The sequence below is a fragment of the Pleurodeles waltl genome, chromosome 11 (genome assembly GCF_031143425.1).
Source record: "Pleurodeles waltl isolate 20211129_DDA chromosome 11, aPleWal1.hap1.20221129, whole genome shotgun sequence".
Taxonomy (NCBI): domain Eukaryota; kingdom Metazoa; phylum Chordata; class Amphibia; order Caudata; family Salamandridae; genus Pleurodeles; species Pleurodeles waltl.
In genome coordinates, this window is record NC_090450.1 from 14812526 (window position 1) to 14825425 (window position 12900).

General features: G+C 49.7%; 1 protein-coding gene across 2 annotated transcripts in view; it reads left to right on the forward strand.

The window, feature by feature from the left end:
• Positions 1-12900, forward strand: part of MASP1 (MBL associated serine protease 1) — a 250759-nt gene that overhangs the window by 135833 nt on the left and 102026 nt on the right. The window lies entirely within an intron of this gene.

Consider the following 12900-nt stretch of genomic DNA (forward strand, 5'->3'; position numbering starts at 1 on the left):
TGTGTCTCCCTCTGTGTGTCTGCATCTGTGTGTCAGCATCTGCGTGCTGTCCCTGTGCATGGCTGCCTGGACCCTCCTCTGTGTGTCAGCATCTGCGTGCTGTCCCTGTGCGTGGCTGCCTGGACCCTCCTCTGTGTGTCAGCATCTGTGTGCTGTCCTTGTGAGTGGCTGCCTGGACCCTCCTCTGTGTGTCTCCCTCTGTGTGTCTGCATCTGTGTGTCAGCATCTGCATGCTGTCCCTGTGCATGGCTGCCTGGACCCTCCTCTGTGTGTCAGCATCTGCGTGCTGTCCCTGTGCGTGGCTGCCTGGACCCTCCTCTGTGTGTCAGCATCTGTGTGCTGTCCTTGTGAGTGGCTGCCTGGACCCTCCTCTGTGTGTCTCCCTCTGTGTGTCTGCATCTGTGTGTCAGCATCTGCATGCTGTCCCTGTGCATGGCTGCCTGGACCCTCCTCTGTGTGTCAGCATCTGCGTGCTGTCCCTGTGCATGGCAGCCTGGACCCTCATCTGTGTGTCAGCATCTGCATGCTGTCCCTGTGCGTGGCTGCCTGGACCCTCCTCTGTGTGTCAGCATCTGCGTGCTGTCCCTGTGCGTGGCTGCCTGGACCCTCCTCTGTGTGTCAGCATCTGCGTGCTGTCCCTGTGCATGGCTGCCTGGACCCTCCTCTGTGTGTCAGCATCTGCGTGCTGTCCCTGTGCATGGCTGCCTGGACCCTCCTCTGTGTGTCAGCATCTGCGTGCTGTCCCTGTGCGTGGCTGCCTGGACCCTCCTCTGTGTGTCAGCATCTGCATGCTGTCCCTGTGCGTGGCTGCCTGGACCCTCCTCTGTGTGTCAGCATCTGCATGCTGTCCCTGTGCATGGCTGCCTGGACCCTCCTCTGTGTGTCAGCATCTGCGTGCTGTCCCTGTGCGTGGCTGCCTGGACCCTCCTCTGTGTGTCAGCATCTGTGTGCTGTCCTTGTGAGTGGCTGCCTGGACACTCCTCTGTGTGTCTCCCTCTGTGTGTCTGCATCTGTGTGTCAGCATCTGCATGCTGTCCCTGTGCATGGCTGCCTGGACCCTCCTCTGTGTGTCAGCATCTGCGTGCTGTCCCTGTGCGTGGCTGCCTGGACCCTCCTCTGTGTGTCAGCATCTGCGTGCTGTCCCTGTGCATGGCTGCCTGGACCCTCATCTGTGTGTCAGCATCTGCATGCTGTCCCTGTGCGTGGCTGCCTGGACCCTCCTCTGTGTGTCAGCATCTGCGTGCTGTCCCTGTGCGTGGCTGCCTGGACCCTCCTCTGTGTGTCAGCATCTGCGTGCTGTCCCTGTGCGCGGCTGCCTGGACCCTCCTCTGTGTGTCAGCATCTGTGTGCTGTCCCTGTGCGTGGCTGCCTGGACCCTCCTCTGTGTGTCAGCATCTGTGTGCTGTCTGTGCTGTCCCTGTGCATGGCTGCCTGGACCCTCCTCTGTGTGTCAGCATCTGCGTGCTGTCCCTGTGCGTGGCTGCCTGGACCCTCATCTGTGAGTCAGCATCTGCATGCTGTCCCTGTGCGTGGCTGCCTGGACCCTCCTCTGTGTGTCAGCATCTGCGTGCTGTCCCTGTGCATGGCTGCCTGGACCCTCCTCTGTGTGTCAGCATCTGCGTGCTGTCCCTGTGCATGGCTGCCTGGACCCTCATCTGTGTGTCAGCATCTGCATGCTGTCCCTGTGCGTGGCTGCCTGGACCCTCCTCTGTGTGTCAGCATCTGCATGCTGTCCCTGTGCATGGCTGCCTGGACCCTCCTCTGTGTGTCAGCATATGCGTGCTGTCCCTGTGCGTGGCTGCCTGGATCCTGCCTCTGTGTGTCAGCATCTGTGTGCTGTCCATGACCATGGCTGCCTTGATCCTGCCTCTGTGTGTCAGCATCTGTGTGCTGTCCCTGTGCGTGGCTGCCTGGATCCTGCCTCTGTGTGTCTCCCTCTGTGTGTCTGCATCTGTGTGTCAGCATCTGCGTGCTGTCCCTGTGCGTGGCTGCCTGGACCCTCCTCTGTGTGTCAGCATCTGCGTGCTGTCCCTGTGCATGGCTGCCTGGACCCTCCTCTGTGTGTCAGCATCTGCGTGCTGTCCCTGTGCATGGCTGCCTGGACCCTCCTCTGTGTGTCAGCATCTGCGTGCTGTCCCTGTGCTTGGCTGCCTGGATCCTGCCTCTGTGTGTCTCCCTCTGTGTGTCTGCATCTGTGTGTCAGCATCTGCATGCTGTCCCTGTGCATGGCTGCCTGGACCCTCCTCTGTGTGTCAGCATCTGCATGCTGTCCCTGTGCATGGCTGCCTGGACCCTCCTCTGTGTGTCAGCATCTGTGTGCTGTCCATGACCATGGCTGCCTTGATCCTGCCTCTGTGTGTCAGCATCTGTGTGCTGTCCCTGTGCGTGGCTGCCTGGATCCTGCCTCTGTATGTCTCCCTCTGTGTGTCTGCATCTGTGTGTCAGCATCTGCATGCTGTCCCTGTGCATGGCTGCCTGGACCCTCCTCTGTGTGTCAGCATCTGCATGCTGTCCCTGTGCATGGCTGCCTGGACCCTCCTCTGTGTGTCAGCATCTGTGTGCTGTCCATGACCATGGCTGCCTTGATCCTGCCTCTGTGTGTCAGCATCTGTGTGCTGTCCCTGTGCGTGGCTGCCTGGATCCTGCCTCTGTGTGTCTCCCTCTGTGTGTCTGCATCTGTGTGTCAGCATCTGCATGCTGTCCCTGTGCATGGCTGCCTGGACCCTCCTCTGTGTGTCAGCATCTGCATGCTGTCCCTGTGCATGGCTGCCTGGACCCTCCTCTGTGTGTCAGCATCTGCGTGCTGTCCCTGTGCGTGGCTGCCTGGATCCTGCCTCTGTGTGTCTCCCTCTGTGTGTCTGCATCTGTGTGTCAGCATCTGCATGCTGTCCCTGTGCATGGCTGCCTGGACCCTCCTCTGTGTGTCAGCATCTGCATGCTGTCCCTGTGCATGGCTGCCTGGACCCTCCTCTGTGTGTCAGCATTGGGGGCTGTCCCTCTGCATGGCTGCCCGGATCCTGCCTCTGTGTGTCAGCATCTGTGTGCTGTCCATGACCATGGCTGCCTTGATCCTGCCTCTGTGTGTCAGCATCTGTGTGCTGTCCCTGTGCGTGGCTGCCTGGATCCTGCCTCTGTGTGTCTCCCTCTGTGTGTCTGCATCTGTGTGTCAGCATCTGCATGCTGTCCCTGTGCATGGCTGCCTGGACCCTCCTCTGTGTGTCAGCATCTGTGTGCTGTCCTTGTGAGTGGCTGCCCGGATCTCTGTGGCTGCACCAGACATCTCTCCTCTACCCTCACTCTTCGCTCTAGCTCAGTCCCTGACCTCTCACGGTGTCCGCTGCCTCCTTCATTTCCGCCTCCCCTGCCTTCCATTGACTCGACCTTCATCCTTGCTGAGCGGAATCCCAGGATCAGCTACAGACTACTGACTACTTTGGGAAATACCATTACATTCACAAGACTTCTTCTCACTCTTTCCATTTGCTCCCATTTTCACCGTCTTTGTTACCTCTGGGCCTTCAGGGGCATGAGAGCAGCACAGCGCCCACACAAGCAAACTACAACTGTCCATGGGTCTGTGTGCTTGGACCATTGTATGTTTGGTGGTCTCTGTGGTTCTGTCTCCGAGGTGCCTGCTTATGTGTTGATCTGTGTGAGTATGTTGTCTGTGCTCATGCGGATGTATATTTGTATGTGCCCCATCTTTTTGTGTGTGTGTGTCTGTGTGTGTCAGCATACACTGAAGTCACCCCTTCTGGCTTCAGTGGAGCTTGTTAATAATTCTGGCAGGGCCAGGATGCTGCTGGGATGGAGATGCTCTGTGTTTAATGACTGCTTGATAAGGCAGGGCCTCTCCAGTAACCAGCAGAGGAAGCTGTTGTTGGCTGCCTGTAACATAAATACTCCTCTCCCAGTCTGCCCACCCTGGGCCTCTGACTCCTGTTCAGAGAGCAGCAGGCAGGGCTCCCTTTCCCAGGGCCCTCAGTCTTACAGCTGGACGTATTCAAGGGCCAGAAGTTGTATGGAGAGACAAGAATGTCTGAAGTGTGAGGTTGTTGGGGAGGAGGCACAAGGGGGGTATTTAGATATTGGATAGGAGGAAATTCAGGGCTTAAGAGACGTGTTTAATAATCAGGGGTGGCTGGCACCCTCTGATGGTGATGGGAAGCACAAAGTACCCCACTGATTCCAAAAATCTAAATAAAACACCATTATCACTCCAGAAGCCCAAAATAAAACATCCACTCCATCAAAAGCCCCCAAAAAACTTACACTAGCATTTTAAATAAATGTTACATACTCATGGCTGCACATTCTCCTAAGTGTTCAACTTCTGAGTCTGCAATTTACTGTGGCACCAGTGAAAGTCGAGCTCCCCTAACCAATCCAGATGCTGTTCTCATGCTATTAACCAGCATGAGAGAAGCTCCTTTATTGGATAGAGTGGGCTGGCTGGACGCTCCTTCAGGCCCCTGTTACCTGTGCATACTCTAAGACAGCTGAGTGGAGAGCTTCAAAGTGCGCATATCAGGCTGGCCATCGCAAGACAGCTGGCCAAAGTGACATGCGCATTTTGGAGTGTCGGCCAGCCACTGCTTCAGTCCTCCATGCTGCCAATCAGCAGCAGAGGACACGCCCACCATCTGCACAGGAGAGTGATACTCACTCAAGAACCTCATGGGTATACTTACCGGAGCAGTAGAGGGGTGAGAGAAACATGTCAATACCAGTAGAATATCATACAGTGCAAGAGGGAGAGGCGAGATACGGAGGAGGCAATAAACAAACTACAACCGGAGAGGGAAAAGGGAGATATTTGTTGAATTACCTCATGCGTATAATAGCAGGACATATGAGAGAGAGTAAAAAAACGATTGGGGTGTAAATACAGCAGAGGGAGTGAAGAGATAAGAGAGAGATGCTGAATGACCTCACCTCTATATACCAGAGCAGAAGATCAAGGGAGATTTGCGAGAGATGTTAAAATACTATAGGGAAATGAACACAGAGAAATAGAAAAGTGACTGGGGAGATATGACAGGGGATTTAAAAAACATGAAGTGTATGAACTGAGTACAAGATGGCAAGGGAGGTAAAGTGAGATTTAAATATCTTGGAGGTATAAAAACACTCAGTATTTCATGCATGGCAGCAGTGTGTGAAGTGGGTGCTGGAGGAGGGATGGAGATCACGGGCGACTAGCTGCAGCTGGGGAGGGAAAGAGGGTCAGAGGAATGAGAGACATGGGAAGTGGGTGCCATGGGGGAAGTGGGTGCAGGGAAATGAATACTGTAGTGGAAGGCACCAAGGACAACTGTGCGATAGCAGGATAAAGGGTAGGAGGGATGGTGCCATGGATGGAGTGGGACAGAAGTACATTTTGACATGGGAAGAGGGGCCGAGGCAAAGGGTACCACCGGCAGAGGGGGAATCAGGAAAATGCTTACTGTAAGGAAACACCTCTCGTAGCATGATCACTCCAAGCTTTTGGACTCATGCTGTTTGTCCACTCTGAGAGCGCACTGAAGCCTGCTAACCAAACCTCAGTGCCTGTGCTCCAACCGCTTACAAAGTGTACGATGAATTGGCTACCCCTAATTAGCATAAGTTATCTTATAAATCCCTATTACGAGGTACATAAAGGACTCAGGTCCTGTAAGTTAAGGTGTCCTCCCAGGGCTGCAGCACTGATTGTGCCACCTTGGCTGTGACAAGGTAAACATGGCTCCTTGCCCACCGCTGCGGCCTGGAGGAGCAGGTTTAAACCGCTAGTTCAGCTGTGCCATCTAAACCAAGCATCTCTGAATAATATATATAAGTCTCCTGCGGGGAAGCCTATCAAACCTTAAATCAGGGAGCTGTATATTAATAAGTAGGACATGTACGTTAATATGTCATAACAGTAAAATCCCCAAACTGTTGATTTTACTGTGGAAAGGCTAGTAGCCCCATTTGCAAGTACAAAGTTACCGGCTGACATCCCACCCTTGATAACTTCTGAACAGGACTCCTAAAATAGGTACCTCAAGGTAACAAATTAACCGTGGCATTAAGCCCAACTTGCTGCCCAAGTCGAATTTAATGTCACTTTTAAGGAAAAGCAGCATTTAGAAGGTTGTCACACAGTTGTCTAGTTTTTCCAGTAGCATTCGCAGAAGCTGGCCACCAGATAGCCCTCTTCCCTCCTGCGGAGGAGTGGGAGTTGCTCAGTCCAGGCTGAAGTAATCAGACACAACTCTAGTTTTGAAAAGTTTCCAAACTTTACAGTTACCATTACTTGTTTGCGCTTTGGGAAAAACGCTGAGATTTATGTTTTACTTAAAAATCTATGGGGGTCATTCTGACCCTGTCGACGACCACGGAAGCACCGCCAACAGGCTGGCGGTGCTTCCTTCTGTATTCCGACCGTGGCTGTGAAGCCGCGGTCGCCCAGCCGGGTCCGGCGGTTTCCCGCCGGATTACCCCCGGCTGGGAGGTTTTCACCGCCAGAACCAGGATGGTGGGAACGGGTGTCGTGGGGCCCCTGGGGGGCCCCTGCACTGCCCATGCCACTGGCATGGGCAGTGCAGGGGCCCCCTAACAGGGCCCCAGAAAGATTTTCACTGTCTGCATTGCAGACAGTGAAAATCGCGACGGGTGCAACTGCACCCGTCGCACCCCTGCAACTCCGCCGGATCCATTCGGAGCCGGCTTCATTGTTGCAGGGCCTTTCCCGCTGGGCCGGCGGGCGCTCCTTTGGCGGGCGCCCGCCGGCCCAGTGGGAAAGCCAGAATGGCCTCCGCGGTCTTTTGACCGCGGAGCGGCCATATGGCGGTTCCAGCCAGGCGGGCGGCGACCGCCGCCCGCCTCGGTTGGAATGAGGCCCTATATCTCTGGAACCCTCTGGTGATTTTTGTTTGTTCTGGTATCCAAAAATTCATAAAAATATAGGGGGTTATTACAACTTTGGAGGAGGTGTTAATCTGTCCCAAATGTGACGGATATACCACCAGCCGTATTACGAGTTCCATAGGATATAGTGGACTCGTAATACGGCTGGTGGTATATCCGTCACTTTTGGGATGGATTAACACCTCCTCCAAAGTTGTAATAACCCCCATAGTCTATTTTTATAAATTGGTGACGGATTTCTTTCATTCTGAGTCGCTATTTTTACACTAGTTTAATTTTTTAAGCCTTGCTGCTCGAAGCCACCCATAAGCTGGAGTTGAGCTAGATGTTTTTCAAATGACCGGATCCAAGATGCTTCCATGAGTGTATTACATGGAGATGTAGCCCAACCACACCCTATAATACACCACAATCCCCACAGGTACTATGGAATAAGCAGCCATGGAAAACAGGTGCAACAGGGAAAGGGAGCCAGAAGAAAGGCTGGAAAAAGCAGCCAGGACATTCCCATGCCAGATGTGTCCCAGACTCCAGCAGTCCTTTGCTCCTAGTGGCACATGTAGAGCTTCTGGGAGGCAGGTTCTGCCTCCACAGGTCACTCGTAGTTGTGTCACGGGCCACACAGTGCAGAAAAGAGAAGAAGAAACTTCCTTTTATTGGACTAGGGCCGTACAGGGTCAAAAAAAGTAGGGCTGAACTATTTTTTATATATATATTTTCAAGGACTTTTGTAAACATTGTAAATTTTCTCAAAAGTCCTTAATTTCACATTTTTCTTGTGAATTGCAAAATCTAGTGTGGTCCGCCGAGAACCATGTCCCACTGGGTGTTACGATGACATCATTACATCACGCCTATTAGCAGATCAAGGAAGCTCTGTATTGAAGACTGTGAAGAAGGTATGCCAATAGGACCTCTCAGTTCACCATCCTGTATCTTTATTAGACACAGACGGAAACATTTTTCTAAAGTTACTTTGTGAAAAAGTAAAAACACTGGTCTGAAGAAAGTTGTCTGATTCATCACTCACAACCAGGGTTCCAAAAACAGCTCATGGCAAGGTGGCGAATGACTAGAAGATGAAACAGGAAAAGGAGGGTAACGGCATGTCTGTTTCTTCGATTATGTCTCAGCATTTCACATGGTCAACCGAGGTGGGCTCCAGAATAACTTATCGAACAGGTGCATTGACAGGTCATTGTTGCTAATCCCTGAACTACAGTAAGAAATGTGTTTGAGAGTTAAGTTAGGTGATGGGGCGGGTGGGTGCCTCAAACTGAAGCCTATCATTGAACTCAGGATCTGAAACAACATACCCATGTTCATGAGGACCGCCTCATCCCTGCTCCAATTAGGAGAGAGCTGAGACACACCTCTTTGAAGAGCACTACTTCGCAAGGCTTTGACTGCCTGTGGCTCAGATTCCCTTCCTATTGTTGACTTTAAGCTTGCCTTTGACCTTGTTTGGTGCTCTGCTTCCTCTTGCTAGGTTCTCATTTTAAAAATACCACATATATATATATATATATATATTTACATACATACTTAAAAAGGGGCGCAGATTTGATGTGGCAAACTGGAGGAACCAATCTACCAGCTGCTGCTCGCTGGTGTTACGGGGGATGGGGTGGTGCGCGGGCAGGTGGTAGGGCGGCAGGGAGCTGGGGAGGGAAATATTAATAAAATTAAAATAAATAAATGAATAAAATTACCTGCACACCTTGCTCCTCTGCCGCCGCTCCTCTCCCGTCGCTGCTACAGGCACAGGCTCGCATATTGCCCTGCGGCCAATCCTGACGTTGCTCAGAGCAGCGTTAGGATTGGCTGGAAGTGCCCAGCCAAGGCGCTCCCAGACAGACTGCGAGCCTGTGCCAGCTCTCTCCAGCCTGGCAGCACAGTGCCGGGCTGGACAGAGCCTACTGCGCATGTGTGTTTGGCCGGCCCGAGATGGCCAGCCAAACATACATGAGCACTGAGGGGAGTGCACAGTGCACTCCTCTCGTCCAGGTCATCCCCAATGCCCCGCCCCTTTAGCAATGAAAGGATAATAAACTCAGTTTATTATCCTTTCATTGTTAAAGAATTTGCAGCGGTTGCTGCTGGCGTGGGCGCCGACGCTCCTCCGCCCTAGAGGAGGAGCCGCCACTGCAATCTACATGACAAGGGATTGCCCCCGCCAATACGAGGCCAGGAACCAATCTACATGGCGAGGGGTTGTCCCTGGCAATACGAGGCCATGAACCAATCTACATTGCGAGGTGTTGTCCCATGCAATACGAGGCCATGAACCAATCTACATGGCGAGGAGTTGTCCCTGGCAATACGAGGCCATGAACCAATCTACATGGCGAGGGGTTGTCCCTGGCAATACAGGGCCATGAACCAATCTACATGGCGAGGGGTTGTCCCTGGCAATACGGGGCCATGAACCAATCTACATGGCGAGGGGTTGTCCCTGGCAATACGAGGCCATGAACCAATCTACATGGCGAGGGGTTGTCCCTGGCAATACGAGGCCATGAACCAATCTACATGGCGAGGGGTTGTCCCTGGCAATACGAGGCCATGAACCAATCTGCATGGCGAGGTGTTGCCCCGCAAACACGAGGCCATGAACCAATCTACATGGCGAGGAGTTCCCCCGCAAATACGAGGCCATGAACCAATCTACATGGCGAGGGGTTGCCCCCGCCAATACGAGGCTGTATGGAAGAAATGGTGGACATACCATGGCCTCCAGAACTAGAACTGGCACTAAATTACTCACCTGTTAGTACGTTTTGGAGAGGAGTGAACATGGGGTGCTGGTACGATTTGACGCTGTATATGCACTTTCTATACGTATCAGAGTAACTGTGTTTTTTATTACTGTTTTCTAAAATTAGAAATGTTTCTATAAAAAAAAGGGGGTGTGCATACTTGCCTCATTTCTTTTGTGTATCGCCAATCAACCAGTTTTATTGAATTACAGCAACAGCTTTTCTCCCTCCTGCGGATCGGCGGGCGGGGTCAGAGAGCAATTGTTTAACATAGGGCCTGATTTAGAAGTCAGCAGATGGGTTACTCTGTCACAGTGGTGAGAGATATCCCGTCTGCCGAAATCTAACTCCCATTATATCCTATGTGATTTAGATTTCGGTGGATGGTATATCCCTCACCGTTACGACGGAGTAACCCGTCCGCCGAGTTCTAAATCAATCCCATAGTCTGACAACGTGTATGCAATAGACTGATGATCTACACTGGCTGCGTATTACCTTACACAATTACAATGAGGATACTTTATTGGCATCTAACTTGCACAAAAAAAACAATGTTTCTTGGAATGAAAATCCAAAGCTTTTTGCGGTGCTCAGGAAAGAACACAATCGAGTCTATTACATCACATAATAAATTATAAGTAATTTATGACTACAGACTACTGAGTAACCCCAATTTTGTATTGTAAAGAAGGTGTCTTGTGAGTAATATTTGGTTTAAAATAGTTAATTGCAGCTACAGAGGGCAAGTACTATCACCATGATACAAACTTTCATAGGGACAGTGAAATCATTGGTTTTCTAGGGTTCTGCCACTTCTTAGGAACAAGGAATAATCGCTCAGACATCCAAGGGTGTCATGCCTTTCATAAAATCCATGGTCTGTGAACTTCTTCCCCTCTTAGAACTGGGGTTGATGGAGAAGTCAAACCCAAATAGGTGTAACTCAAACCAGAATTTGAAAATATCTTGTTAGCGTGCAAAATAAATGCAAGTAAATAATACTCGTTAAGGTTTGGCAGCGAGGAAAAACACTGAAGCAATTATCAGTGGAAAGATTACTAAAAGACAACAAGACATAGCTCTTAATCTGACAACCTGATTAAAAAAGGTGCACAAACCACCTCGGTATCTACTATCAACTATTATAGTGCGTCCGTGCAGGCGGACCTGTCGGTTCACCTTGCATCGGGGGGAAATTAGGATTAGTGTGGTTTTATTTACTGTATAATTCTGATGTAGGTGTTCTACTACAATATTTTAATGTCGACCTGAAAAATATTGCCTCCAGATCATTGATCACAACTTTGTTGTCAAGATAAGTAGTTATAGGTGTACTGGTACACCTAGTGAGTCGATCGTCTGCAGGGTACATTCCTGCAGGATGGTGTTGTGTCTTCCATTTTGTGGTTACACCTGGTCTACAATGTGTAGTGCCCTGGTATAGGCTTGGTAATGGAAATAAATGCCACAGTTCATGCTTCACACATGGACACTTTTGGCCATCACACATGTGTCCTGTGTTACAGGTGAAAGCAGGCATGGTGTCCTGAAACTAGGATGTACCTGTTGTAGTTTGGGCACTGTATAGCGTAAAGGTTCCAGCCTATCTATTCAACTGTGCTTATATCAGTAAAACATTAGAGTTTGTGGGTGTGCTGAGATGGTTGTGTGATTTTCTTTTTTTTTTTTTTTTTGCCCATATGCAATATGCAAGGATTTTAGTATTGCAAAAATATAACTGGCCAGTTCCAGAAAATAAAGTTACAAACTCAGATTTTTTATCCTCCTGGCTACCAAGCCTTCCATCAACTTATTTAAAATCTAGGATTCCTCGTAGGGTACCTCCTCCATCGACTCACAAAAGGACCTGATTTTGTTTCCCCCGCCCTTGGGTTAAAATGTTACTCCCCTTTCTGCTGGAGTTACCAAGTTTTCTGGCTTTTGCCCACTGGTTCTATCTCACCTCAACTATTTTGTTGGACTAAATAAATAACTATTCTAACTAGAGTCCTACAAAAAGTGCAGTACTCATTTTCCTCATAGCATAAAGGAAAAATAAATATTATATGCCACTATTTAATAGTCTTTGTTTATGGAGCACTAGAGAGATAATGAGGGTTTTGGTAGACTGGACATTGAGATGTGGTGCCTTGTGTGGTTGGTGAGTGCAAGGTAGTGGTTGGATGTTGTGTCATAAAGGCAGAAAATTAATTTTTCCACCAAAAGTGATAACTGCAAAGCTCTTGCATTGGTTGCTTAGAGGATGTAAATTTCTTGCAACTCATAATGGTAGACACTGGGTACCACCACCCACTTTCACCCTAGTTACTTCTCTTCTATAAGAACTACTGGCACATTACACTACATACGTGTGCCAGCCGTGCACCACCTCCATCTTACAGGCTTCCTGGAGAAGTGATGGTCATTGCAGCATTCTCAACAGAAGAACCAGAAAAGACTAACACTGTCAGTGTGAGATGCCCAGAACCTCCAAATTCTTACCCCTCACTCCCTAAAACCTTTCAAGGTTTTGTGATGGGTCTTCACAAAAAAACCTGAAATCGTTATAACCTAGAAAATGAAACCTTCAGCATCGTCGTTCTGAGCCAACAAGCTAAAGAAGACAATGGTCCACGTCGAGAGATGTCAGGTAAAAACTCCAGGAGTGCGTATAGCCTCTGCATGACCTATGGCACCATAATCAGATGAAATCACTTCACGGTGAAAACAAATCACCTAATTCCTCCAATGATCAATAAAATTTAAATTTAACAACTGATTTGCATGGGGGTAATCGCACTGCTATATGTTTGTTGGCATAAAGTTGGATTTCAAATCAATTTCCTGCAAGTGATGATTTTGAAAATGTATTGATATTTGTTTTCACTGTAAAGTCTAGAGCATACAAGGCAGACAAGGTTTTTGTGGTTAGACTAGGAGACGAGACCACTATCCTAGCAAGGCAACTATAAAAAGAGCTAGGATGTGCACAATGCTGCAAAACCCTCCGTCTTAGCCTTGTGAAATTAGATAGATACTCAACTATGTCATGAGATTCCAGACTACTTAAATTGGGCAATCAAAGTCTTGCCTAAATGTCAGAGCCTTGGCAACACCAAACAGAAAAGGCAAATCTACGGACTAATGGTCTTGAAGATTTGGCTAGCTGTCAGATAGGTGACAGTCATCTCGGAATTTCTTTGAAAAAATAGACAAATTGTTTCCTGAAGAAAGCACAATTTAGCTA